This window comes from Pogoniulus pusillus, chromosome 12, assembly GCF_015220805.1.
Source record: "Pogoniulus pusillus isolate bPogPus1 chromosome 12, bPogPus1.pri, whole genome shotgun sequence".
Taxonomy (NCBI): domain Eukaryota; kingdom Metazoa; phylum Chordata; class Aves; order Piciformes; family Lybiidae; genus Pogoniulus; species Pogoniulus pusillus.
Window position 1 is genome coordinate 2,914,740 of NC_087275.1, and position 16,095 is coordinate 2,930,834.

At 55.0% G+C, this 16,095-nt stretch overlaps 1 protein-coding gene across 1 annotated transcript in view; it reads left to right on the forward strand.

Moving 5' to 3' along the window:
- The first annotated feature begins 10,170 nt into the window (after nt 1–10,170).
- The window catches only part of LOC135179963 (uncharacterized), a 75,381-nt gene continuing 69,456 nt past the window's right edge, over nt 10,171–16,095 (forward strand). Inside the window, exon 1 of the mRNA XM_064152141.1 lies at nt 10,171–10,426. The gene's annotated coding sequence lies outside the window, so the exon portion shown is untranslated. The remainder of the gene's footprint in view (nt 10,427–16,095) is intronic.

Here is a 16,095-nt window from a genome sequence, read left to right on the forward strand (position 1 = left end):
ATGGAAGACCCAGCCTAACTCCTCTGCCCCAGGGCTCTCCTGTCTGCATCTGCCATGGATGTGCTCCAGCTCTGAGCTGCCACTGCTGCAGAGAGAGAGGGCACACTCACTCACCTCTTCTGCCAAAGGCATTGAGAGTCTCTTAAAAGAGCTGTGGCTTCCTTGGCCACGCACACACCCTGGAGAGGAAGCATGTGCAGGAGTAACCAGCCTGGCTAGCTGAGCTTCCAGCAGAGGAAGTTTCTGCTCCAGTCCACTCTTGGGCAACCACTTCTGACTTTTCTCTCATGTCTCTTTAACCTAAAATTCAAACCCAGGCACTGGGCAAAGAGACCCATGTTTTCTCTTGTACATGAAGTACCAAGAGATCAATGAGATTAAACATGTGCTTACATGCCAACCTGAACTGGGGCCACGAGCAGAGCAATGGGAAAGTAAACAGAAGAGAAACGTTATGGTAATGAGGGAGGGGGGAAAATCCATCCTGCCAGGAGCAGCAGCTCTCATCACCTGCAGGAAGATATGGCCTTAATCGGAGCTGATTAGGCATTAGGAAGTCCAGGGACAGGAAAAGAAGGACAAGTCACCTTCATCAGTGTTCAAAATTGAGTGGGAAGAGTGAGATTTTGAGCAGTGGAGAAAGGCTCTTGGGTGCAGCTATTGCCAGAGAGGGCAACTTTAGCTTGCAGTTGTTTTTCCCCATTAACAGAATGTGGGGATGATCCTGGGCTGCAGCAGGAGAAGTGTGGCCAGCAGGGTCAGGGAGGGGATTCTCCCCCTCTGCTCTGCTCTGCTCTGCTCTGCTGAGACCCCACCTGCAGTACTGCATCCAGTTCTGGAGCCCCCATGACAAGAAGGATGTGGAGATGCTGGAGTGTGTCCAGAGCAGGGCCAGGAGGATGCTCAGAGGCTGCAGCAGCTCTGTTGTGAGCACAGACTGAAAGAGTTGGGGCTGTGCAGGCTGGAGCAGAGGAGGCTCCCAGGGGACCTTCTTGTGGCCTTCCAGGATCTGAAGGGGGCTACAAAAAAGCTGGAGAGAGACTTTTTAGGCTGTCAGGGAGTGCCAGGACTGGGGGTATGGAGCAAAGCTGGAGATGAGTAGGTTCAGGCTGGAGGTGAGGAGGAAGTTGTTGAGCAGGAGAGTGGTGAGAGGCTGGAATGGGTTGCCCAGGGAGGTGGTTGAGGCCCCATGGCTGGAGGTGTTTAAGGCCAGGCTGGCTGAGGCTGTGTGCAGCCTGCTCTAGGGTAGGGTGTCCCTGGGCATGGCAGGGGGGTTGGCACTGGCTGATCCTTGTGGTCCCTTCCACCCCTGATTGATTCAATGGTTTTCAATTACAATGAAAGCTTGAGCTGATAGCTCAGGAGACATGCCAGAACCTTTCTGAAGACTGTGCACCAGTAGGCACAGCTGCTGCAGTATGTCCCCTTGCAGAGACAGTGGAGACTGTGCTAGACTGAGGCAAATTGGAATATTTTAGTGAGAACAATCAGATGATAGGCTGTGAACACTGGTGATGTCTGCTTCTCTCATGGGCTTGCTGAGAAGTACAAAAACAAGAACACAAACATAAGACAGAGTGTGTGAGAGTCTCTATAGCACTCAGTGCCAGTGCTTTTCTTCCTGGGCTTTGGCTGTGTAACACAACTAATTCTGCTTCAAATCCCTCTTGCTGGTCCTCCAAACTCACCTTGCACATAAAGCATACTCTGGGATAAGGTAGAGGGGTGGAAAGAAGGTGGAAGGGTGGTTAGGAGCCCCTCCTGGGCACTCTGGTTTCTGGCAGGGCTGTTGTGTTTCTGTATTACCTTTAACTTGTCTATTTCTGTATATAACTGTACATATACAGAGAGCCAGCATCAGTAAGTTTGCAGATCACACTGAGCTAGGAGCAGGTGTGGAGCTGTTGGAGGGTAGGAGAGCCCTGCAGAGGGACCTGGCCAGGCTGGATGGGTGGGCAGAGGCCAATGGGATGAGATTGAACAAGGCCAAGTGCAGGGTTCTACACTTTGGCCACAACAACCCCAAGCAGCACTACAGGCTGGGGCCAGAGTGGCTGAGAGCAGCCAGGCAGAGAGGGAGATGGGGATGCTGGTACAGAGTAGCTGAAGATGAGGCAGCAGTGCCCAGGTGGGCAGCAGAGCCAATGGCATCCTGGGCTGGCTCAGGAGCAGTGTGGGCAGCAGGACAAGGGAGGTTCTTGTGCCCCTGTGCTCAGCACTGCTCAGGCCACCCCTTGAGTGCTGTGTCCAGTTCTGGGCCCCTCCATTCAAGAGAGATGTTGAGATGCTGGAAGGTGTTGAGAGAAGGGCAGCAAGGAAGCTGGTGAGGGGCCTGGAGCAGAGCCCTGTGAGGAGAGGCTGAGGGAGCTGGGGGTGTGCAGCCTGCAGCAGAGGAAGCTCAGGGCAGAGCTCATTGCTGTCTACAACTACCTGAAGGGAGGCTGTAGCCAGGTGGGGTTGGGCTCTTCTGCCAGGCAAGCAGCAACAGAACAAGGGGAGAGAGTCTGAAGTTGTGGCAGGGGAGGTCTAGGCTGGATGTTGTTAGGAAGTTGTTGTCAGAGAGAGTGATTGGCATTGGAATGGGCTGCCCAGGGAGGTGGTGGAGTCGCTGTGCCTGGAGGTGTTGAAGCCATACCTGGCTGGGGCACTTAGTGCCATGGTCTGGTTGATTGGTCAGGGCTGGGTGCTAGGCTGGGCTGGATGAGCTTGGAGCTCTCTTCCAGACTGGTTGATTTGATGATTCTGTGTTTTCTGTCTGTAGCTGTAACTATTGTAGCTCTCTGCTTGTCTCTTGTGCTAAGCTGTGAATACAAAGCTTCATTCCTTGACTTCCAGCCTGGGTGATTTCATAAGAGTGAGGGGCAGGTAATTCCCAAACCTTCACAGAGACAAAGCTGGATGTGATGACCACTCCACATAATCTGGTGTTGCTTTCAACAGGTTGAGTGTGTCAGCCATCCTCTTCTGAGCTCCTGGAATGCCAGCTCTCAGCACTCACCATGGCGAGAGTGCTGCTGAGGAGAGCACTTGGGCAGCCTACTCAAGAGGCCTGACTGACACCTTTGCCCAAGGCTTCAGTTCACAGCTCATTCTGCTGACTCCCAAGTGCCTGCAAGCAAACAGTTTTCCTGCCTGTCAAATTCTAGGCTGTGTGTTCTTCCACCTTTTTGATACTTCTCCACATTGCCTTTGGTCCTTTCACCAGATCTCTTGTTGTTACCTTGCTCTTCTAGCTGGAAAATTTGCAAGGGTGCCTCTCATTTTCCAGCCTTTGCACCTGGCTTTGCTCTTCTCTCTTTGCAATTCTTCTTGGTTGCAGTCTTTCTTCCCTGCATGACCTCTATTTCTCCTCCCTGGAAAGTTCTTCATTTGCATCTGTCTTAGTATCAGGTGTAAGCTGCAGCACAGGAGGTTCCACCTCAGTGCCAGGGAAACTGATGGAGCAGGTTCTCTTGGGGCCAATAACTGCGCACCTGAGGGATGGCAAAGATCTCAGGTCCAGCCAGCATGGGTTTAGGAAGGGCAGATCCTGCCTTTCTAACCTGATCTCCTTCTATGATCAGGTGACTGCTTGGTGGATGTGGGGAGGCCTGTGGATGTGGTCTATCTGGACTTCAGCAAGGCCTTTGACACTGTCCCCCACAGCAAACTGCTGGCTAAGCTGTCAGCCCATGGCTTGGATGGCAACACTCTGTGCTGGGTTAGGAACTGGCTGGAGGGCCAGACCCAGAGAGTGGTGGTGAATGGTGCCACATCCAGCTGGCAGCTGTCACTAGTGGTGTCCCTCAGGGATCTGTGCTGGGCCCCATCCTCTTTAACATCTTCATAGATGATCTGGATGAGGGCATGGAGTCAGTCATCAGCAAGTTTGCAGATGACACTAAGCTGGGGGCAGATGTGACTGAGCTGGAGGGCAGAAGGGCTCTGCAGCGGGACCTTGACCGCCTGGACAGATGGGCAGAGTCCAAGGGGATGGCGTTCAATAGCTCCAAGTGCAGGGTGCTGCACTTTGGCCACAACAACCCCATGCAGAGATACAGGCTGGGGTCAGAGTGGCTGGAGAGCAGCCAGACAGAGAGGGATCTGGGGGTACTGATTGATACCCGCCTGAACATGAGCCAGCAGTGTGCCCAGGTGGCCAAGAGAGCCAGTGGCATCCTGGTCTGCATCAGGAATGGTGTGGTCAGCAGGAGCAGGGAGGTCATTCTGCCCCTGTACTCTGCACTGGTCAGACCACACCTCGAGTACTGCGTTCAGTTCTGGGCCCCCCAGTTTAGGAAGGACACTGAGATGCTTGAGCGTGTCCAGAGAAGGGCAACGAGGCTGGTGAGAGGCCTTGAGCACAGCCCTACGAGGAGAGGCTGAGGGAGCTGGGATTGGTTAGCCTGGAGAAGAGGAGGCTCAGGGGAGACCTTATTGCTGTCTACAACTACCTGAGGGGAGGTTGTGGCCAGGAGGAGGTTGCTCTCTTCTCTCAGGTGGCCAGCACCAGAACAAGAGGACACAGCCTCAGGCTGCGCCAGGGGAGATTTAGGCTGGAGGTGAGGAGAAAGTTCTTCCCTGAGAGAGTCATTGGACACTGGAATGGGCTGCCCGGGGAGGTGGTGGAGTCGCCGTCCCTGGAGCTGTTCAAGGCAGGACTGGACGTGGCACTTGGTGCCATGGTCTGGCCTTGAGCTCTGTGGTAAAAGGTTGGACTTGATGATCTGTGAGGTCTCTTCCAACCTTGGTGATACTGTGATACTGTGATACTGTGATACTGTAACACTAGGGGAACTTCCTTACCGGAAGGGTCCCAGAGCACTGGCACAGGCTGCCCAGAGAGGGTTGGGGGTGAGAATAAGAATTGTATTGGCTTTTGATATTGGATGAGTCATATCAGGCAACTGTTTTGTGTGCTCTCTTTGGAGTGTTTGATCTTCAGTGCTCTTGAAATATTGATGAAGAAAAATCTGTGTTCAGTTTTGGGCTCCCCAGTTGAAGAGGGACAGGGATCTGCTGGAGAGAGTCCAGCAGAGGGCCAGTAGGATGATGAGGGGACAGGAGGGCATGGCTGATGAGGAGAGGCTGAGGGCCCTGGGGCTGCTTAGTCTGCAGAAGAAAAGACTGAGAGGGGATTTGATAAATGTTTCTAAGTATCTGAGGGCTGCCAGGAGGGGGGGACAGGCTCTGCTCACTGCTCCCCGGGACAGGACAAGCAGCAATGGGTGTAAGCTGCAGCACAGGAGGTTCCAGCTCAACACAAGGGGGAACTTCTTTACTGTAAGGGTCCCAGAGCACTGGCACAGGCTGCCCAGAGAGGTTGTGAAGTCTCTTCCCTGAAGCCTTTCAAGGCCTGTCTGGATGTGTTCCTCTGTGATCTGTGTTAGATAGCATTGTCCTGCTCTGGCAGGGGGGTTGGACTCAATGATCTCCTTGGGTCCCTCCCAGCCCCTAACATCCTATGATCCTATGATCCCATCTACACATTAGACCTGGCTAAAATTTCTTACAGTGACACCATCACTTGTCTAAAACTGTAGAGTTTTGGGGGATTGTAGGAACTCTGGGTTTGGGAAGCAGTTTTTCTATTGAGCACCTGAGTTCAAAAATGTCCATTCTCTCCTGCTACAAGCCCAGATGACTGGTCCTGTTGACATCGCTTTGTCTGCCTGAATCTGTTTAACCACTTCTTAAAAGTTAGATAAAAGTCCTTGCCAGGATCAGAAAAATGTCTTTGATATCATCAGACAAAAGAACTCTGTCCATGGCCAAGTGGAGGACAGTGACAAGTGAAGTCCCTCAGGGATCACTCCTGGGACCAGCCTCTTTCAACATGTTTGTAGGTGCCATAGACAGTGGCACTGAGTGCAGCCTCAGCAAGTTTGCTGCCCACACCAAGCTGTGTGGTGCAGCAGCCAGGCTGGAGGGCAGGGATCCATCCAGAGGGACCTGGACAGGCTGCAGAGGTCGGCACAAGCCAAGCTCAGGAGGATCAAGAAGACCAAGTGCAAGGTCCTGCAGCTGGGTCGAGGCAATGCCAAGCACAAATCCAGGCTTGGCAGGGAGTGGCTGGAGAGCAGCCCTGAGGAGAGGGACTTGGGGGTGCTGCTGGACCAGAAGCTCAACAGGAGCCAGCAGTGTGCACTTGCAGCCCAGAACCAGAGCCTGGACTGCATCAGAAGTGTGGCCAGCAGGGCCAAGGAGGGGATTCTCTCCCTCCACTGCGCTCTGCTGAGACCCCACCTGGAGTACTGCATCCAGTTCTGGAGCCCCCATGACAAGAGGGATGTGGAGATGCTGGAGTGTGTCCAGAGCAGGGCCAGGAGGATGCTCAGAGGCTGCAGCAGCTCTGCTGTGAGCACAGACTGAAAGAGTTGGGGCTGTGCAGGCTGGAGCAGAGGAGGCTCCCAGGTGACCTTCTTGTGGCCTTCCAGGGCCTGAAGGGGGCTATAAAAAAGCTGGGGAGGGACTTTTTAGGCTGTGAGGGAGTGGCAGGACTGGGGGGAATGGAGCAAAGCTGGAGGTGGGGAGAGTGAGGCTGGAGGTGAGGAGGAAGTTGTTGAGCAGGAGAGTGGTGGGAGGCTGGCATGGGTTGCCCAGGGAGGTGGTTGAGGCCCCATGGCTGGAGGTGTTTGAGGCCAGGCTGGCTGAGGCTGTGTGCAGCCTGCTCTAGGGTAGGGTGTCCCTGGGCATGGCAGGGGGGTTGCAGCTGGCTGCTCCTTGTGGTGCCCTCTAACCCTGACTGATCTGTGATTCAAGTGGTGATTAGTATAACTAGTTTTATTAACTGCAAACGGCTGATGCCTGTGCAACACTCTTCTGGACTCCACACATCTTTTCATAGAATCATAGAATCAACCAGGTTGGAAGAGACCTCCAAGATCATCGAGTCCAACCTATCACCCAGACCTAGCCAGTCAACTAGACCATGTCACTGAGTGCCTCATCCAGTCTTTTCTTGAAGACCCCCAGGGACGGTGCCTCCACCACCTCCCTGGGCAGCCCATTCCAATGCCAATCACTCTCTCTGTGAAGAACTTCTTCCTAATATCCAGCCTAGACCTACCCTGGCACAACTTGAGACTGTGTCCCCTTGTTCTATTGCTGGTTGCCTGGGAGAAGAGGCCAACCCCCACCTGGCTACAATGCCCCTTCAGGTAGTTGTAGACAGTAATAAGATCACCCCTGAGCCTCCTCTTCTCCAGGCTAAACAGGCCCAGCTCCCTCAGCCTCTCCTCATAGGATTTGTGTTCCAGGCCCCTCACCAGCTTCGTTGCCCTTCTCTGGACATGTTCCAGCACCTCAACATCTTTCTTGAATTGAGGGGCCCAGAACTGGACACAGCACTCAAGGTGTGGCCTGACCAGTGCTGAGTACAGGGGAAGAATAACCTCCCTTGTCCTGCTGGCCACACTGTTCCTGATGCAGGCCAGGATGCCATTGGCTCTCTTGGCCACCTGGGCACACTGCTGGCTCATCTTCAGCTTACTATCTATCAGTACCCCCAGGTCCCTTTCCTCCTGGCTGCTCTCCAGCCACTCATTCCCCAGCCTGTAGCGCTTCTTGGGGTTATTGTGGCCGAAGTGCAGAACCCTGCACTTGGCCTTGTTAAATCTCATCCCATTGGCCTCTGCCCACCCATCCAGCCTGTCCAGGTCCCTCTGCAGGGCTCTCCTACCTTCCAACAGATCAACACCTGCTCCTAGCTTGGTGTCATCTGCAAACTTACTGATGCTGGACTCAATGCCCTCGTCCAGATCATCAATAAAGATATTGAACAGGACTGGGCCCAGCACTGATCCTTGGGGAACACCACTTGTGACTGGCTGCCAACTGGATGTGGCACCATTCACCACCACTCTCTGAGCTCTGCCATCCAGCCAGTTCTTGATCCAGCACAGAGTGAATCTGTCCAAACCATGAGCTGCCAGCTTGGCTAGGAGCTTCTTGTGGCAGACAGTGTCAAAGGCTTTGCTGAAGTCCAAGTAGACTCCATCCACAGCCTGCTGTGATTCACAGGACAAAACAAAAAAAAAAAACAACCCCAAAAAACTTTTGTTGTCCCTGGACAGGGATGTGTTTTTGGAGCTTGACTTTTGTGGTTTCCTTATGAAATGTACGACAGTCAGTCATGTGGTTTGCTTTCTGGGCTGCCTGAACCCTGATGAACCCATACCTAAGGCAGCAGAGAGTTTAATGATTCACGCTGGCTCTGTTTTGGTTTTGCTGGACTGGGGACATACACACCCAGATGTCCAGGGAACCCTCTCAGCTGAAGTCATCAAAAACCACTGCCCAAATCTCCGTAGGCTTAGCCCAAACATTGCCCTGCTCTTGGACCCAGCCTGAGTGTCTGGGGTTGTCAAAGCTGGTCATGCCTGCAGACACTCACGACATTCCCTCTGGAAAACCAGGCTGCCCCTCACCCACTGCCTGCAGTGCTTGGGCCTGCAAGAATTTGCAGGAGCCCATGAGAGCTTGTTCGGTGAGAGGCTCTGCTTGCCTGTCACCCCTGCCTGCTTGGGGAGAGGCTCTGCTTGCCTGTCACACCTGCCTGCTTGGTGAGAGTCCTCTGCTTGCCTGTCACCCCTGCCTGCTTGGTGAGAGTCCTCTGCTTGCCTTTCTGCCCTGCCTGCTTGGTGAGAGGCTCTGCTTGCCTGTCACCCCTGCCTGCTTGGTGAGAGTCCTCTGCTTGCCTGTCACCCCTGCCTGCTTGGTGAGAGTCCTCTGCTTGCCTGTCACCCCTGCCTGCTTGGTGAGAGTCCTCTGCTTGCCTGTCACCCCTGCCTGCTTGGTGAGAGTCCTCTGCTTGCCTTTCTGCCCTGCCTGCTTGGTGAGAGGCTCTGCTTGCCTGTCACCCCTGCCTGCTTGGTGAGAGTCCTCTGCTTGCCTTTCTGCCCTGCCTGCTTGGTGAGAGTCCTCTGCTTGCCTGTCACCCCTGCCTGCTTGGTGAGAGTCCTCTGCTTGCCTTTCTCCCTGCCTGCTTGGTGAGAGTCCTCCGCTTGCCTTTCTGCCCTACCTGCTTGGTGAGAGGCTCTGCTTGCCTGTCACCCCTGCCTGCTTGGTGAGAGGCTCTGCTTGCCTGTCACCCCTGTCTGCTTGGTGAGAGTCCTCTGATTGCCTTTCTGCCCTGCCTGCTTGGTGAGAGGCTCTGCTTGCCTGTGTCCCCTGCCTGCTTGGTGAGAGGCTCTGCTTGCCTTCCTCCCTGCCTGCTTGGTGAGAGGCTCTGCTTGCCTTCCTCCCCTGCCTGCTTGGTGAGAGGCTCTGCTTCCCTGTGTCCCCTGCCTGCTTGGTGAGAGGCTCTGCTTGCCTTCCTCCCTGCCTGCTTGGTGAGAGGCTCTGCTTGCCTTCCTCCCCTGCCTGCTTGGTGAGAGGCTCTGCTTGCCTTTCTGCCCTGCCTGCTTGGTGAGAGGCTCTGCTTGCCTTTCTGCCCTGCCTGCTTGGTGAGAGGCTCTGCTTGCCTTCCTCCCCTGCCTGCTTGGTGAGAGGCTCTGCTTGCCTGTCACCCCTGCCTGCTTGGTGAGAGGCTCTGCTTGCCTGTCACCCCTGCCTGCTTGGTGAGAGGCTCTGCTTGCCTGTCACCCCTGCCTGCTTGGTGAGAGGCTCTGCTTGCCTGTCTCCCCTGCCTGCTGCCCCCACGGTGCTGTGGAGGGGTCTGGCGCTGCAGGATGAAGTTGACCCCGCGGCCGCCGGGGCTGGGTGTCCCCCATCAGACGTGCCCGCTTATTCGAGCCACCTTGGGGCATGGGGCAGTTCTCAGCCGGCTCCTCTGTTGGCAGCGACCCTCCGCAGCCGGGGCGCTGAAGGCAGCTGGTGGCGGCACTCCGGAGGGAGCGGTGCTGTTTCCTGTGCGGGTCTCACGGGGGCTTTTCTGCCGGAGCCTGGCATGCTGTCTGAAGGAGGCCAGAAGCCCCCAGCCCTCCTGGCGCGGCCCTGGGTGCCTGTGTCCCATCCCCGACTGGGGGAGAAGCGGGTCCGGCGGCTGCCATTTTCCCGGGAGGCGGCCGGTGGCCTCCTCCCTGCTCCGCACCCCGGCGAGGGCGGGTGCGAGGAGCGGCGGCGGCGAGGCCTGGCCGCCCGCCTGTCAGCGGAGTTGGAGTTCGCATGGAGGAGGCCGGAGGAGGAGGAGGGAGGAGGCAGGAGGAGGAGGAGGAGGGAGGGGGACGTCTTGTTTGTGGCTTGTCAGCAGCCGCTGGAGACAAGCCTCCATGTGTGAAAGCCGCTTGGCATGAATGCCTGGGCCGTACCAAGCGCCGCGGCGCCCGCGGGGGGAGGCCGCCCCGCCGCCCTGCCGCCCCGCGCAGACAATAGGCCCCGAAAGGCTTCCCCCTAAGTTGCCTTGATGCTGCCCTAGTGCCCGGCGAGCGCAGGCCGCGCCGCCGGCAGGGTCCCGCTCCCCGCCGCCCCCCGACATGCTGCTCCGAGCCTTCGCCGCCTGAGGCAGGTAAGCGCCGGCCCCGCACCCGCCCCGGCTCGGCTCTGGGCAGCCTGCGCGCCGTGCTGCCGGCGGGGGGCCGATGCCTGGCGCCGCCGCCCCCGAGGTCGCCTGGCCCCCGCCGGTCGCTCCGGCTCGGCGCGGCTCGGCTCGGCTCGGCGCGGCGCGGCTCGCCTGCCAACAGCGGCGGGCGGCGTGTGCTCCCGGGCATGTGTGCGTGCGGGCGGGCGGCTGCGGCACCGCAGTGAGCCCCGCACGCCGCCGTCTCCCCCGGCCCGGCCCGGCCCGGCGCGGCAGCGCGGAAAGTTTTGCAGCGGTCGGTGGGCGCCAGCCCGCCCCGTGGCGCCGTGCCTCAGTTTCTCCCTTCGGCGGCGGCGGCGCTGGGAGGGAGCGCGGTTACCGGGGCGATCCCGGGAGCGGTACGGGCTGAGAGAGCCGGGCCCGAGCGCGGAAGGGACAAAAATCGCCTTCCACCTGTTGGCTTCTGTCCCGCCGCCTTTTTTTGCTTATGGTGGGGGGAGGGTTGGGGAGGCGGTGGCTGGCCGAGGCTGCAGCCGGGGGCAGAGCCCGGGGGCGGCCTTCCTCCCCGCTGCCCGGCGCCGGGGGAGCCCCGCAAAGGTAGCGGGCGGCAGCGGGGAGGGTGGGAAGCCGGGGTCTTTGTCACCGCTCCATCCCTCTGCCTCCGGAGCCGGGCAGAGTCGGAAAGTCTGCCGCGAGGGTGGGAGATGTTTTTTCCCCTCCTGGATGCTGGAAGATTAAAGGAGACGAATTTATAGTTGCCGTTTATCAGCGAATAAATACGTGGCTCGGCGTGAGAGCGGCAGTGCTTGATGAGGGTTTTGTGGCTGTTAACCTGCTGTGGGTGAGGTGATAATGTGAGTGAAAGAAAACAAGAAGAATAAGGCAAAGGGGAGAGAAAACAGGTCCTCACGGCCGGCCTCATTACAGCGTCCACCCTGGGTTTGGTTAAGATTTAGATTCTTTCTGTTTTTCCCTTTGGCGTGAGATGCAGAAAGCCTCCCAGTAAGCTGGGTGCATCCTTGCAAGGTCTTTCAAGTTTGTCATCTGCCATCATTCGGGTTTCATTGATTCTAGTTGTTTTGGTAGAAAATGACCTGCAAGAACCTGAGCTGCACAAATGTTCGTCATCCTAATGTCCTGAGACAACCTATGCAAGGCAGGAGCTGAAAGAGTGAGGATGTGTGCTTTCTCAGTCAAACCTGGGAGGAGAAGAGGAATGGGAGATGGGGGAGGGAGACTAAATTGTCCTGAGACCCTATTCAATCCAGCAAGGAAGATGGAGGATCTTGTTGCTGCTGCAAAAAAAATGTACAACAGAAATCTCAGCCAGCTCCTCTCCGACTTGTTACCTCCCTTCAAGAAGAAAAAAACAGCAACAAAAAAAGGCAGAGAAAGAGTCACAGCAAAAATCCCACGATTTGCTGTAACGTTTTCCATGATACCTTTATCCCACATGCTTTACAGAGTCCAGTGATGGAGGAATGCGAGGAGCGGGCAGAAAGACGCTGAGGTTTATTGTCACAGGAGGGGGAGAAGTCTCAGACTGTGTTTGAACAGAGACTTATCAGGCAGTGAGGTAGGGAGAAAAAAATGCCTGTTCCAGGCAGCTGGACCTGGGGAGGAGGAAGTAGCAGCTCCAGTTCTGATGCTGAGAGAGGATGTACACAGATGGGGGAGTGAGGAGAAATGTCCAAGACAGACTGTCGACTGGCTCCTTGGAGGGCTTTAAAAAGAGGGGGAATTTTGAACTGAATCAGGACATGAGTAAGGATGAAGCCTAGCTAAGCTGAATGAGATGCAGCAAGACTTTGGTGTGGAAAAAGGTGGAGATGGAGTTTTCTGACTCAGCAAAGTTTGGGCCATTTGGTAGGGAGAAGAGATCTTTGTAATCTGCCCCAGGGATGATAGTGACTTGGGCAAGGCTTGCAGCCGAGGGGATGGAGAAAGACTGTGTGGATTGCCTGTTCCATAGATGTTTTCTTTGGCTGGGAAACCTTCTGTTAAAATGTCTTTGTAACATTCTGTCTTTCTGTTCATTACGATGGACTCTGACAACAGCAAGGGCACAATACCGCTGCTCCCTTGTGGAAATACACGTGGGGATGAAATAAAGCTTTCTCATGAATGCCTCTGCATACCCAACCCCTGCACACGTACAGAAACAGTAGGTTTGTAGCACATTATTCCTCCCAGGGAGCAATGCACACCCGTTGTAAGCGTGGTTCCTGCACAGGCACAGCCCAGTTCTTGTGTTTTCCTCAGTTTACGTAATAGCTTATTCCATCAGTCTGGTAGCAATAGTATTTGACAGCCAACTTTGCAATAGCACAAATTACGATGTGAGACAGCTAAGACTTAAACCCAGTATGTTTCATGTTTTACCTTTTCTGTTCCCACGATGAGCAGGCACGTACCACAGACATCATGTACACAAGCAGCGCCTTAAAAACGTTCTGTGCATACACATGCAGAGGACTGATCTTGGGTCAAGCATGATTGAAGTTGCTTTCTTTTGGGAGGAAGCCAAAGCAGTGCCAGCTTGCCACAGGCAGAGCTTGCATGCCGCTGCTGCACATGCAAATGTGCATGCTCCACCTTTAGAGGATTGCCTGTCTGAGTCCCAGCTGGGCTGGCAGTGCTGGGAAGTTTTGTTCCCTTCTGGATGATGATTCGATGCCCTTTCGGTTTCAGCATGGCACTGGATAGGCTTAAGCTACAAAAGTGTTAACAACAGGGAACACTAATGAGCCCCTGCTTGGCGTGCTGAGAAGAAAGGCCAAGGGCTGAGCAGGCATAAAAACAGTGTCGTGGAGCATCCTGGAGCATCCTGGCCAAAGCCTGCGTCTCGGCCAGAGGGCTGGGGAGGGAGCAGTCTCCAGAGTTGAGAACGAGACGGCAGTGCTGCAGCAAAAGCATGACAAGAGACTGTGTTGGGGGGAGGAGAGCAGGCTGCTGTTTCCACGTCATCTGAAAACTCAACCTGCTGTCAGGGCAGAAGGAAAGCTTGTGCATATTTTATGTCACTCTTCTCCTTCTAGGACAAGCTGCTGATCTGATGAGGTATGTGCTTTAAAATCCTCGATGTGCTGATCAGCGAGTCTGACTTGAGGCCAATCACCAGCCTTGGCCTCCTGCCTGTGCTCCTTTGTGGCCAGTCAGTTACATCCCAAAGTGCTCTTCCCCAGAGAGCATGTGCACATTTAAACCCTGCACGCCGCTCCTCAACTGTGGCATGGGATGTGACTAGCTCAGTGGAGATGGGGACAGAAAATGGCAGCGTGTCAGGGCTGGGGAGAGGGAGACAGGAGGAGAGTTGGCCCGTTCTTATGTTGTTTGCTGATGTTTAGGTGACCAAATGGATAAATAATTTTCCTTCAAAATCGTTGTATGTTTCTCCAGTTAGCTGCACTTGCCTCTGAGATCTTCAGCAGTGGTTCAGGAGTCGGTGGGGCTGGCAGGGAACAAAATGTATTTCACTCCTTCAGCCTATATTTTGTGGCAGTGAGTGCTGTCAGCCAAGAGGGTTTCTTCTCAGCAGTTTAAGGTACTGCTCCTGCACAGCAGGGCCACCAACACACTGCTGCTACCCACTGGAGATGCAGGCACCGCTTATTGGTACTCCTTGCCCTACACCTAAGGATGCAGGCTTCTTGGACATGGCTTTGATAGGAGTCTCACACACACAAGCACAGTATTTCTGCGTTCTATAAGCAAACTCATTGCCTAAACACCATTTTAAAACGTAAGGGGAAGCAAATATTTGTGCTGTGTGATGTGAACTTGTGCACGTAACTGAGTTAACATCATCCCTGCTTTACGCTTCACTTGCTCCGTTTGAGAAAGGAAGGTCTCGGATATGGAAATCTCGCAGAACTTCAGATCCTGACACTGATTTGATGGGCAGCCTTAGGCAAAGTGCTTTAAAGCTGGGCTTGATCATCCTGTTGAGATCTGTGAAATGGGGGTAGTGCTTGCCTGCCCCGCGGAAGCAGCAGCACACCGAATTGCTTGCGCATGGGTGTGAAGTGTCGCATCCTGGAGCACAGCCCTGTGAGGAGAGGCTGAGGGAGCTGGGGGTGTGCAGCCTGCAGAAGAGGAGGCTCAGGGCAGAGCTCATTGCTGTCTGCAACTACCTGAAGGGAGGCTGTAGCCAGGTGGGGTTGGGCTCTGCTGCCAGGCAGCCAGCAACAGAACAAGGGGACACAGTCTCAAGTTGTGGCAGGGGAGGTCTAGGCTGGATGTGAGGAGGAAGTTGTTGTCAGAGTGATTGGCATTGGAATGGGCTGCCCAGGGAGGTGGTGGAGTCGCTGTGCTTGGAGGTGTTGAAGCCAAGCCTGGCTGGGGCACTTAGTGCCATGGTCTGGTTGATTGTCTAGGGCTGGGTGCTAGGTTGGGCTGGCTGAGCTTGGAGGTCTCTTCCAACCTGTTTGATTCTATGCTTCTGTGCTCCTCGTGTGCGGACGCCAGGGCAGGCTCGCTCAGCATGGCACCAGCAGAGCACGCAGTCTGATGCCCAGAGTGACTCCCGCTGCAACAGATTTTGCTAGAAGTCTGTGTGCACTGAGTGCTCGGTTGGGCAGTGAATTCTGGTTTGTCCTTCCAGCAGAAAACAGCACAACTTGCCCAGCGACACGGGCTGTACATACATCCCCGTAACAGCAACGCGAGAAACGCATGGCAAAGCTGGCAGAACAACTGCCTGTGTCTCCCTGCAAAACAAGGAGCCCCTCAGCCAAATCTCGAGGCTGGCTGAGACTGTCTCCCCAGACTGATTTCATCAGCTTTCCCAAGCTAACCGCAACCTGGTGACTCCTCAGATTGTAAACTTGAGGTGGGAGGGAGGGCAATTTGCAGGAATGGCTGTTGGTGATTCAATCTGCTTCCCTCTGACTCCTTACTGGACCGTCCCTCCGCAGGGTCATTGCGGGGAGTCTGCTTAGGGCGTCCCACATCAGTTTAGTTCTCGGAAGAAATACTTCAATACCCGGGCTTGCTCACAACTCGGTTTTGTCTTGGCTTCTTGTGTAAAGTCAACCCCCTAAAAACTACTTCTGACTCTTCAAGACGCCGTGGTAGTTTTTGCCAGAAGGAGGAGGGGGTGGGGGTGGGCTTAGCCCTGGGCACTTTGCCAGACTCGCTCAGGAAATTGCTGTCTTTCTAGGTAAAACTCCCCTATAGTTTAAATGAAGAAAAAAAAAGTATTCATCTCTTACTGTCTTAAAGGGGTTAGCACCGTGTTTCTCTCCGGCCTGAAACAGACAGGACCTCCTGTGCCATCAGCTGGCTGAGGCTGTGGCCAGCCTGATCTAGGGTAGGGTATCCCTTGCCCGTGGCACGGGGCGGTTGGAAGCAAATGATCCTTGTGGTCCCTTCCAGCCCTGACTGATTCTCTGATTCTATGACTTGGTGATTCTAGCTGGAGAGCTGGTTGTAGCTGCTCTCTGAGGGAAGAATGCTTTGTGCAGGAGCTGGGGTCTGCTTTGCGTTTGTGGGATGCTTCTAGTTGCAAAACACTGTATGCGCTTTAAGTTACCGAAAGACTCCGACGAGTGTGTGGATCATCATACAAATAGAAGGACAAGGAAATATGCTGGTGTGGTGTTTGCACAGGGGAAAGGCAGCCTAGCAAGGCCATGTTTTTTCTGTAGCAGAAAAAA